Source organism: Mus caroli, unplaced genomic scaffold (genome assembly GCF_978045245.1).
Source record: "Mus caroli unplaced genomic scaffold, Mus_caroli_1 scaffold_9, whole genome shotgun sequence".
NCBI classification, from domain to species: domain Eukaryota; kingdom Metazoa; phylum Chordata; class Mammalia; order Rodentia; family Muridae; genus Mus; species Mus caroli.
Genome location: NW_028227264.1, coordinates 99,325,988 through 99,338,108, shown reverse-complemented (window position 1 = coordinate 99,338,108; position 12,121 = coordinate 99,325,988). Strand labels below are relative to the sequence as shown.

At 41.5% G+C, this 12,121-nt stretch overlaps 1 pseudogene; it reads left to right on the top strand.

Moving 5' to 3' along the window:
• Positions 1-4,885: 4,885 nt before the first annotated feature.
• LOC110303336 (citrate synthase, mitochondrial pseudogene) lies at positions 4,886-7,301 on the top strand (annotated as a pseudogene).
• The last annotated feature ends 4,820 nt before the right edge of the window (positions 7,302-12,121 follow it).

Below are 12,121 nucleotides of genomic sequence, written 5' to 3'. Positions count from 1 at the left end.
CCAAACAGACACTGTCTCTAAGGAATTTTGAAAATATTAACATATAATATCAATGAAAGTCAACATTTTGAATACATTAAATGGCATAGAATTTATTTAACATCAGTGGTGTACTGGGAATGTTTTTTTTATTCCATGACTTCTGTTTAATTTCTCACAACTTTGTTATCTCCTAGTCTTTATCAGGTGTCCTATGCTGGGTACACGAGTGGCTTAAAGAACTTGCAGAAAAGCCAGGTGTGGTGGCACAGAGGCAGGCGGATTTCTGAGTTCAAGGCCAGCCTGGACTACAAAGTGAGTTCCAGGACAGCCAGGGCTATACAGAGAAACCCTGTCTCGAAAAACCTAAAATAAAATAAAATAAAATAAAATAAAATAAAATAAAATAAAAAAATAAGAACTTGCAGAAAGAAGTATGTCTCTGGGTCATCCTTGCTTCCACTGTTAAAGAAGGTGTCAGGGTGGAAGGGGAAGGCAAGATGGTGTAACTACATCAAATTCTCAAATGTAATTTTAAACAATGAAGGAGAAAAAAGAAAGTGTCAAGTTTTGCAGACTGTTCAAATGCTCTCTCTAACCTACAACACAACACCTGTATCGCCAGCAGCATTAGATTTTTACAAAGGAATTATACGTCAATAATCTTTTAATATGTCTCAGAATAAAAATCTACTTTATTGAGGTACCCAGAAGACTCTGGGGAATGATAAATTAACACCTATTAGTGAGACATGCAATGAAATCTCAGACTGGGAAGGAACCAAGGGAAACTGTGTAGATTCCCTCAGGCTGGCCTTTCCCTTGGTCCTCACTCCACGCAGAATAAAAATGTCATATCACACAGAGTGACTAATTCCAGTGCTTCAGAGGCTTGCCCTAATTTCTCTTATGAAATGACATGACAATTACCTTATATCTAACCGAATCTACAACATAGAGAGAAATCATCATTTCTACCTAAGACAATGATTAGAATTAGTAGATAATTATCACAAGAGATATTAATTTTCTTGTATTTTACTTTTAAAAACTAGTAAAATGGGTATCGAGTTTCTACCATATCTTCCATTTGTTTAAAGTGAGGCAAATGGCTATGCTTATAATCACACAGATACCAAATGATATTGTAAAAACAAAATAATACTCTAAGTGCTAAAAGCATGAAATATATTTTTTCCTGGGATGAGGCCCTAATTGGATATCTAATACCAACTGAAATACCAGCCCTGAAATTATACACACACAAGTAACACTAAACAGCTGAGAAGGTTGCATTTATACATATGTGTGTGTATGTGTGTGTGTGTGTGTGTGTGTAACAATTAAAAAGAAGTCATAGATTAGAGAGAGAGAGAGAGAGAGAACAAGGGAGGACATGGGTTGGGGTTGGGTAAAGGAGGATATATTAAAATTATAGCTTAATGTTAAAAATATTTTTTAAATTGCATATGAAAGAGGGAGAGGAACAATTGTAATGGACAGGGAGTTCATTGTGAGATTGTGATTTCTAGCAGTGTTAGAAGCTACTCGCAGAAAGTCCTACCAACACGACTGTCTGAATATGAGGTGAATAAGGTCAACAATAATAGGCATGTCAAAGTGAAATGAGGAAACCACAAGGTCTTAAACGTGTGTGTGTGTGTGTGTGTGTGTGTGTGTGTGTGTGTGTCTGTGTGTGTGTGTGTCTGTGTGTCTGTGTGTTTGTGTATGTCTGTGTGTCTCTGTGCATACATACATGTATAGGTTGTTATATGTTATACTTTATATACACATATCTACATATACCTATATAACTACAATTATTGGAAAAGGAGGCCATGAATTTGAAAAAAAAAAAGCAAGGAGGGAGAGGTATATGAGAGGATTTTGAAGGAGGACAGGAATGGGAGAACTTGGGTAATTATATTATAATCTCAAAAATAAAAGAAAAATGCATACCCTAATATCAAAGATCATTCTTATCTCTACTGTTTGTAAACTCAAGAGTGCTTGAAGACAAATTCAACATGGAAAACCAATGACTGCTATGACTGAAGTTGGAAAGCAGCAATGGTCACCAAGGGCATTAACTAGTTGCTTTAGAATATCTCCCTACTTACTAAGTTGGTATCTTTTTAAAAGTGAAATATAAGAAAATTATAGATAAAAAAGAACACTACCCTTAAATTGTTCTTGGTACAGTTGACTCTGTTTCCTTTCCTCCTTCTCTCAAGTATTTATTACACAGTAGAAGAACATTTATGAAATTAATTGAAGGGATAATTTAGATGGTACTACTTTGAAGACCATACTTAAGCATATACTTGGGAATTACTTTCTTGCTCATCTTTGCTCACTGTAATAGTGTCTTTTTCTTCTCTATGAGTCTTGTTTTATGTGCTGTTTCACAATATGAAAACACCATCTCAGCCAGCAGCAGCATTGGTAAGTCTAGATCAAATAGCAGTTACATTTAATAAGTTCATAAATAAGACAGGAAGCAACTGCTAATGGAATCACTCCTAAAGCTTTACAGCACAAGAAAAATCGTGCCATTACAGAGGGATAACGCATTCCAAAATTCATCATAACTCTAATAATATACATGGTGATAGATTTAAAAAAATAATATTTGAAATGAACAGAAATGACATTCATGTTCCATTCCAACCATATATTTGACCTTACCCCCAAACAAACAGTTAAATATCCAATTTCATATTCTTTATTGGAAAATGAAGCCAACAACAAAACTCACCTTACATGTTTTTAGGAAATATGAAAGTCATTTGAAAGAAATTCAACAAGGTGGCCTTTCACTTTATAAGCATTCAATGATTTATAGATCTCCTTCTCCTTCATGCTGGTCATTCTTTACCACCTACTTCTTTTATCTCTGTATCAACTGTAAGAACAACAACAACAAAAAACAGAATTTCATGGTTTAGGATGATACATCATCACATAATATCTTTTATATGAGATGAAAATTTCCAAAAAAAAAAACCAAAAACAAGAAAACAGATTTCCAAACCATGCTAATAGCAAATGATGCCTTGAAAGAGCTAAACTTTTATATCTGTGTTCAATAATAGTATTGAGGTTGACATGGAAGATACAGATAAACGTTTGCTCACTTTGAGGTTTACAGAAATTGAGAACTAGACAAGACAGTCAAAAGGAAAGTGGTGAGCAGCTGCTCAAACAATGGAGTGGCTGTGAGCACTTGCTACATGCTGAGACAGAAGCTTGTCCTTGTAAAGTTTTTATCCTCATGGGGAGGACAAACCATTCAGCCTTACTTGACTTTTGTTTATGAGGAAAAGGTTGATATGGAGTGAGCAGGGCAATGAATAGAAACTTACTCAAGATTTCAATTAAACAGACACACAGCCACGGCAAGAAGGCATGTGCTGGATAGCTATGGAGACAATGAATCAGACAGAAAATGGCAACTACTCAGATATTACTGGGGATGACAAGCTTAACCTTTTGGAGGGAGCCCAGAGAAGACAGCGGTGAGATAAGATGTCATGAAGGTCAGTGGGGGTCAATGTTTTGTCGAGTACAGTATTCTATGTGTGGTTGAAATCCTATGGAGAACTTTGAACATAAGAATGCTTGGTTGTTCCTTTCCATGTAGAAGATATTCAGGAGATAGGAGATGGATACAGGTGATTCCTTGGAGGCTAACCTGGGTACTGAACAGCAAAACATGTTGTCTCAAAAAGGATGGAAAGAAGAATCAACAGGCGATGTTGCTCTCAGACTACACAGATACAGTGGAGCATGAATACTCATACTTACACACCTAACCATGCATACCTACAGAGGTGGAGGCAATATCGATGAGGGGAGAGGGAGACACAAAGAATTGAGGTTGTCGAGAATGAACAGGACTGGGATTTATATTGAGGCAGAGATGAGAAGTGGACAGATTTAGGTAGAAGCAATAGAACTTAATTATGAATGAAAAATGGAGAATGACAGAACTCTGGGAACAATTTACAACTCCTGATACTGCACCTTAGTGTATGGGAGAATATCGGAAGGGAAAAGTTTGGATCACCCAAGAATTTGGTTCCAGACTTGGTAGAGTGGTGTTGACTATTAGATGTTTGAGGAAGGATGTTGTCAAGTAGATGCATGGTTAAAGTCTGGGGGAACAGTCGAGGATGAAGACAGTTTGCTTGCTTGCTTGCTTGCTTGCTTGCTTGCTTGCTTGCTTGCTTGCTTGCTTGCTTGCTTGCTTGCTTTTTATGTAAATTTTAGTGACACAGGTCTGATGTATCTACCTGAAGCAAAATTATAGTCAAGAAGCATGAAGACCAGAAACTGGAGACCTATAACATTTGTCTATTATAAGCAGGAGTGTCGACTATTGAATTCCATGAGCGTATTCTGACCTATTGAGATACAAGGAAAACAAACAATCTAAAAGGCCAGTTATAATTCGAAATTATATCAACTAATGAAAAATATGAGTACCAGCCCCGCAGAGTTCCAAGACAATTCCCGCTCATCTGTCTTGAAGGTCAATATTGTGATAGAGCCAATGCTGAATTTTGAATAATTTAGCCAAGTTGAGGCAAAATGTCCCTGATGGATAATTGTTTTATTCAAAAAGCAATGCAAGAAGCCTGGAATTCTGGACAGTACTGGTAAAGAGGGAAATGAACAGGTAAAAGAGAGGAAAGTTGGAGGGGAGATATTGTGAGATAAGCTCACGTTTCACCCTCGGGGGCACCAGTATTCCAAGGGGATTGAAGTCAGGAAACAGTTGCTACAGCTTCCTTTTCCTTTGAGTTGAAAATTCCTGATGTCACTGCTAGGCCCTTCTTCTTCCCTAGTCTATAAGTACGAATGCGTGTGCGCGTGGCCTCTCTTTCCGGTTTCAGTCTACGATGTGGGAGAAGTTCTAAACCGCCACATAGGTTGCGGTCACACCTCCTAAGTAAGTTAAACTTTGAAAATGTATAATCACTCACCAAGGTTAAATTGACCCCATTACTCAACCGACTGAGCCTCTTGGAGGAACGTTTATTACGTAATCACTACCCGTGGAAGAAGAGAGACCGATCTGAGCCTCGGAGGGCTCAGACATCAGGACATCAGCGTCCCAAGTGGCTTCGTTCCTTTGGAAAAAAAAAAATGCTGTAGCACTCTGCTTAAAGGAGGAAGAAAATCACACTTTGATCTCTGATAAGCGCAAATTCAAGTCCTTGAGCTCAGCCTTTCAACATCGCTGGCGGTTGGCGTGGTCTCCATCACAGAGGCGGCCATTCCAAACTGTTGGAGCTGCAGCTCTCTTCCTTTGATCCCTTCCTGCCAGGTCCCGGAGTTCGCCTGCCATGGCTCTACTTACTGCGGCAGCCTGGTTCTTGGGAACCAAAAACCCATCCTGCCTTGTCCTTGCCGCCCGGCATGCCAGTGCTTCTTCCACGAACTTGAAAGATGTACTGAGCAATCTGATACCTAAGGAGCAAGCCAGAATTAAGACCTTCAGAAAGAAACACGGGAAGACAGTTGTGGGCCAGATCACTGTGGACATGATGTACGGTGGCATGAGAGGCATGAAGGGACTTGTGTATGAGACATCGGTTCTTGATCCTGATGAGGGCATCCGTTTCCGAGGCTACAGTATCCCTGAGTGCCAGAAACTGCTGCCTAAGGCTAAGGGTGGGAAAGAACCCCTGCCTGAGGGCTTATTTTGGCTGCTGGTAACTGGACAGTTGCCCACAGAGGAACAGGTATCTTGGCTCTCACGAGAATGGGTAAAAAGGGCAGCTCTACCTTCTCATGTTGTCACCATGCTGGACAATTTTCCGACCAAACTGCACCCCATGTCTCAGCTCAGTGCAGCCATCACAGTCCTCAACAATGAAAGCAACTTTGCCCGGGCATATGCGGAGGGAATGAACCGAACTAAGTACTGGGAGCTCACCTATGAAGACTGTATGGACCTGCTTGCCAAGCTACCGTGTGTTGCAGCAAAGATCTACCGGAATCTGTACCGGGAAGATAGGAATATTGAGGCCGTTGACTCTAAGCTGGACTGGTCCCACAATTTTACCAACATGTTAGGCTACACGGACCCTCAGTTCACCGAGCTCATGCGTTTGTACCTCACCATCCACAGTGACCATGAGGGTGGTAATGTAAGTGCCCACACCAGCCATTTGGTGGGCAGCGCCCTTTCTGATCCTTACCTGTCCTTTGCAGCAGCCTTGAATGGGCTGGCGGGGCCTCTCCATGGGCTAGCAAATCAGGAGGTGCTTGTCTGGCTGACACAGCTACAGAAGGAAGTTGGCGAAGATGCATCAGATGAGAAGTTAAAAAACTACATCTGGAACACACTCAACACAGGACGGGTTGTCCCAGGCTATGGCCATGCAGTATTGAGGAAGACTGATCCTCGCTATTCCTGTCAGCGAGAGTTTGCTCTGAAATATTTGCCTAAGGATCCCATGTTCAAGCTGGTTGGTCAGCTGTACAAGATTGTGCCCAATATCCTCTTAGAGCAAGGAAAGGCTAAGAACCCTTGGCCCAACGTAGACGCTCACAGTGGGGTGCTGCTCCAGTACTACGGCATGAGGGAAATGAATTACTACACAGTCCTGTTCGGAGTGTCGCGGGCACTGGGCGTTCTGTCTCAGCTCATCTGGAGCAGAGCCCTAGGCTTCCCTCTGGAAAGGCCCAAGTCCATGAGCACGGATGCTCTGATGAAGTTTGTGAATTCTGCGTCAGGATAAAATGGGAGACTGGGGGAGGATAGAAAATGGGAGACTGGGGGAGGATAAGAAAATGAGGATAAAAATTTATTAAAAATAAATTCTAATTTTTGTTTTGTTCCAGGGGCTTTTAAGACTTAAGATTTAACTGTTATCTGAGGCATTGAAAATACATTTGAAGCTTAAAATGTAAATTCAGACTTGAAAGGCAAAGTGACCTCCTTCTCCCCTCACCAGCTCACCTCCCCCACCTGGTATGAGCTGCCCAGCAAGCTGTAGGATGAACTGCCCTGATGCATGTGGTCAGGGTTAGATCCGGCCACTCACCATCTCTAGAGCAAGAGTCTGGCTCCTCTCCTTTTTGGGTCAAAGCAGGTTACAGAAAAGCTGCAGGCACTCCGTGGAGCTTTCGTTTCTACTCTTCCGGTCCCCAAATCATTTAAGCCAGAGACAGGTCCCCTTTATGTCCATAGAAATCATATTGGATGCCAGCTGTATCAAACACTAGGGCCTTTTCCCAATGTACACAAACACCTCCTACCCAGCAAGGTCTATTGGTTATCTATTGGTTATCCCCTCCCCTCCCCTCCCCTCCCCTCCCCTCCCCTCCCCTCCCTCTCCCCTCCCCTCCCCTCCCCTCCCCTCCCCTCCCCCTCCCCTCCCCTCCCTCTCCCCTCCCCTCCCCTCCCCTCCCCTCCCTCTTTAATGCTATCAGGTAAGTGGCATGGTATTTATATTGACTGGCACCCAACATTTGAATCTATTTCTCCTTTGAAATTATACCATTAAAGTTGAGGTCTGGGCGAGTGTTAGGTCTCCTTCCAGGCTTTCTATACCTTGCTGTGCCTCAAGCTAAGGATGATCCGGGTCTCCCTGTCCTGGCCTGTGCTAGGTTCCTCTATTAGCAGGTGTATCCGATCTGTGGTCTTCCCTGGGCATTCGGCTTTATCAGTCTTTAATGTGAAGTAGGGCTTTTACTGCCATGGAACATAAGCCACTACCTTCTGGCCTTGGTTTCTCCTGTTACTATGTTCTAGCACAGAACAAAGGCTCAGGAATGACCAGCCTCTTTGGGGTCTCATCCCAGGGGTTCCAGCCTTTCTTTTTGAACAGCAAATTACACATAGTTCCCATATTAGGATATTAGATAGACCTAGGGCTGGAGACATTCAAAACAGTGAGCCGCCTTCTCATCCCACGTCAAGGAAATGGTTCTTTCATTATCAGTGTGTTTTGCTCTTCCCATAAGTAAGAGCTCATAGCACAGCATTTATTTCAGCAGCCCCGTTTGCACAGGTTTTCAGTGACTCAGAATGCTCTACTGCCTGATGGTTGAGAAAGGGTTGAGATACACTCCTGTTGTCCTGGCTCCTTATCCCGAAGCTCCTGCCTTTGTTTGTATGGAACCCATCTCCAGCACCACCACACTGTTGAGATGGATACACTGTAAACCCCTGGGTAGCTGTTAAAGTCATGATGCAGACTTCAGGATGTTCTGTCTAAAGTGAAAAATAATAAATATTTTTATTAACAACAAAAAAAAAGTCCTTAAGCTTGGTGGAAACAATAAAGTGCAGGGCTTGATGTCTGAAGTTGGTTACATTTCATGCTTTACTATTCACCATGGAGTTTGACATTATGAAAATTACGTGACCTTTTTAAACCTCAGGATCCTCTCCTGACATGGATATTAATGACTTCTACCTAAAAAGTTGATGAATTAGACAATGTAGAGGTCAGGGTGAGCATGGATAAATGTGTGTGTGTGTGTCGTGTGTGTGTGTGTGTCTGTGTGTGTGTGTGTACATGTATGCACACACTCAAGCTTCACCTCCCTTAGGGGTCAGGGAGTGATATAGACCCAGCTAAAACTGTGCTTGTTATACAATTAGATCATGATATAGAAGTAAATGACATCATTGTCCCAAAAGCTTAACAGGATCCAGTCCGGGAAGGACAATGTAGCGTTTACCTGGTCAGTGTCTGCCCATTGGTTGCTTATAGGAAATCTCATCTCGTTCCAGACCCAGATCTTAGTGGAAAGGGCTGGAAATCCATGTTCTTCCCCCAACTTCCTTAAACACCCTGAGTCCTTCTCTGACTTCCCATACCGCTCATACAATACAACTCTACTTGACTATAGCTGGCCTTGGCTAAGATAAGTCTGCAGCCTTTCTATTCCTTACAGCCTGTCACATGATCTGTCCTGGGCCAGTCTCCCCACTCTCACACCAGTCCTCTCATTCCCAGATCTACTCAGTACTGCCTTGTAGCTATCTCACTATTGAGAACTTCTCCCAATCCCTTTCAGGTAAATGTGTCTTACCCTGGAACCTGGAGCAGAAAAAGAACATTCATAAAAAGAAAAGGAAGGAAGGAAGTGTAGGCAGCCAGCACCCAAAAGATGGCGCAGGTCCGAATCTGGCGCCAACCCCTCCCGAGAGGGTGCATACAAATTAAAGTGCCGGCAGACTGACCAATCCCAGGACACATAGCCCTCCCCAGTGCTGGGGTGTATATAAGGAGTCCTCACTGGGTTCCCGGAGTCCCAGTAGCATCGAGGTGTTCCTGGAATAAAGCTGTTGAGAAGAATCCGAACATGTTGCCTTTTTCCTTGCCAGACGAGGTGAGCACAAGGAAGGAAGGAAGGAAGGAAGGAAGGAAGGAAGGAAGGAAGGAAGGGAGGGAGGGAGGGAGGGAGGGAGGGAGGGAGGGAGGGAGGGAGGGAGGAAGGAAGGAAGGAAGGAAGGAAGGAAGGAAGGAAGGAAGGAAGGAAGGAAGGAAGGATAGAAAACTAAAAAAATTCAATAAAGTAATATACTAATGTTAGTTTCAATCTTGACATGAGTTGTGTTATAAGAAATTATGAAAGTCTGAGCAGAAATTATGAAATTATGGAAGTATGAGCAGAAATTGGGTGAGAATTATCTTTGTAGCCTATCAGAAAAATTAAAATTAAAAGTTCATTTAAGAAATGAACACCCTCAGCTTTTCTGCAAGATTTCCTTCTCCACTACAAATGCCTCTCCCTGCTCCTGCCCCTTCCCTTGCTTTCCCTGAGAGACTGTACTGTGCCAGATTTTCTTCATCTGTCCAATAGTGAGAGTAAGCATAAGCCATGGTTAAGAATCTAGGCAGAGGTGTTACATACAGAGGACGTTCGTGTGTGTGTGTGTGTGTATACATTAGAATGTATGTATGTATGTATGTGTGAGTGTGTATGTGTGTGTGCGTGTATGTGTGTACATGTGAATGTATATGTGTGTATCTGTGTGTGTGAGTGTATGTGTATGTGTGCATGTGTGTGTATCTGTGTGTGTATGTGTATGTGTGTGTGTGAGTGTATGTGTATGTGTGTGCGTGTGTGTGTATCTGTGTGTGTGAGTGTATGTGTATGTGTGTGTATATGAATGTGTGTATCTGTGTGTGTGAGTGTATGTGTGTGCGTGTGTGTGTATCTGTGTGTGTGAGTGTATGTGTATGTGTGTGTATATGAATGTGTGTATCTGTGTGTGAGTGTGTGTATATGAATGTGTTTATCTGTGTGTGTGAGTGTATGTGTGTACATTAGAATGTATGTGTGTGTGTGTATCTGTGGGTGTGAGTGTGTGTATGTGTGTATATATGAATGTGTATATGTGTGTGAGTGTGTGTGTTTGGGTGTGTGTGTGTGCATGTGTGTGTGCATGTGTGTATGTGTGTGGGGGCTGAAACACAATCTTCAGTATTGTTCCTTAGGAGCTGTTCTTTTCTTTGGTTTTTTTAAACACAGGGTCATGTTCCAGCTTCTTCTTTGTATCATTCTTGTGGATGACACCTGCCAATTTACTTGACACAGAAGGACAAATTTGATGTGACTGTAATATTTGGATGGCTTTAACTATGTTGTTTTGCTTATGTGTGCTGGATGTGAAGGGGGGAGAAATGGTTCCTAGTCTGTAACATTTTCTTCTTAGACTGTTTAATAAGTCAAAGCAGAAACTCAAGGCAGGAACCTGGAGCAGAAACTGAAGCAGAGACAATTAAGGGGGGCTGCTTATTGGCTTGCTCCTCATAGCTTAGTCATCCTACTTTCTTCACAACTCAGGACAAGCTGCCCAGTGGTGGCATTGCCTACAGTGTCCTGGGACCTTCCATAGTAGTTATTAATCATGAAACTGCCCCACAGGATTGTCTGTTGGCCAGGATGATGAAGGTATGTTCACAACTGAGATTTCCTCTTCCAAGATGCTCCTAGCTTTTATCAAAAAAAGTAACCAGAACATGCAGCCACCTAAATCAGTGTGACTGCTTTCATTTATGAAAGATTAGTAGTAGTAGTAGTTTATAAAAATAATAACTTTCTATTGAAAAATCTATTCCATGGAAATTTTCTTATGGAACATTTTTTCAATTCAAGTTTAGAACTATATAAATGTTATTCTTCTCCCAACCAAATATTTTAGACAAACTATACCCAGCATAATCCCTTCCCTCGTGTCCTCTTAGGTGATGCAGCAATGACGCTTTGAGGCCAGAGGTCTCATGGAAGATTTGTATCACAGTCTCCTAGGAACATTTGGGTTTTAAACATTCATACCCACACCTGATTCTTGGAGACTCAAATTTTGTGGACATGTGAAGAAAATACTTTTTCAAAAAAAGTAAATAAGCCCTCAAATGGTATTTCTGCAGAAACCTCATTAGAAACTATTGCTCAGGACCTCTGGTGTTTCAAATGAGCAGTTATTTGAAATTCAAGAAGTTCCTTATTCCACATGGCCAGCCTCTAGCCCATCTGTGAAAGTCACCTTGCAATTTGCATAAAAATACAACTGTCTTTAATATTCAGAACAAGGTATATAACTTTATAAAATGCATGCATTGTACTTATTGAATGCAGATTCACTTTAATAATGAAGAATAATTATTTTAGGGACATATAAAGAATTCAATCTTAAGTTTTTCTGCTGTTCGGGTTTGATCAGAATCCATGTTGGTCAATAACCGTGCACTAGGGACTGTCCTCTGTAACATTCCTATCAATCATCTTAAGACTCTCTTGAATTATAAGAAAGCCTCACTCTGTACTGTATCCATTTTGATTACTTTAGATCCCAATAGAAATGTTTTGGCCCAGTGTAAATTTCAACCCTTTTGCCCTAAAAGTATAGCAGAAATAATTTCATCTGGTTTTTTTAATCTACTACTGATGACAGTCTCCACTTGATAAATTTCATCTCAGAGTAGAGAGACAAGGAAGTTGTGTGTAATATAAATTAATATGCTTCCTTCTTTCTTTTTTTCAAAGAGAACGATTACAGGCAGGAGCTACTATAATTTTGATTTGTGTATCACTCCACAAGGCATCCCTAACAAAAGTGCTCTGATTTCAAGCAGCTTCCTCAAGCCAGTGGCTTTCCTTCTTAATC